The sequence below is a fragment of the Psammomys obesus genome, unplaced genomic scaffold (assembly GCF_907164565.1).
Source record: "Psammomys obesus unplaced genomic scaffold, mPsaObe1.curated_primary_1811, whole genome shotgun sequence".
NCBI lineage: Eukaryota > Metazoa > Chordata > Mammalia > Rodentia > Muridae > Psammomys > Psammomys obesus.
The window spans coordinates 907,938-908,688 of NW_026596287.1; positions in this window are offsets into that span (position 1 = coordinate 907,938).

Here is a 751-nt window from a genome sequence, read left to right on the forward strand (position 1 = left end):
GTTTTCTACCTTCACAGTTTTAGATTAGCAAACAGTTCCAGCTCAGAAATCAAAGAAACAGCATGTTTTCATTCTCATGACCTGTTTCCTATCCTTTTATCAAGTAAGTTTTGTTTTGTCCTTTCATATGGGTTCTAACTGTTGGCCAAGCTGTGCCATTTTGTAAAGCTCTTTCGTTTTGGTCAAACTGTGACAATTCCCATATGTGATTTTCTTGAAATAAAGTACATTTTTTTTTCTTGATTCTTGTGTCACCTTCTATGGAACCCCGGTAATGACTAATCCTGCTTAACCCTAAAAACAGACATTTGCAAACAAAAAGAAAGAAAGGAAGATTTTCAGTCTCCTTCCCACTCCTCTTTCTATGAAGACTCTAAGAAGCACTGTGCTCTACACACACACACACACACACACACACACACACACACACACACACCCCAAACAATAAAAACCAAAAATGACACACATAAGAAAAGAATCAGCAAACTATGATCAAATAATAGCACCACCACCCTCCAAGAACCCCATGGAGGCCAGTTATATGCTGGGCAACTACCCTTGAACATGAAGTCTGTTCTGGCGTGGTTCATATGTCCAATGTCCCTCTTAGAGAAAATTGATTTTCCCTTTCTCAGCAGGTATAAGTGGCAGTTCAGTTGCTAACCTTTACCCTAGTTACTAGGGTAAAGGTATCTCTCTTCTCTATCTATCTATCTATCTATCTATCTATCTATCTATCTATCTATCTATC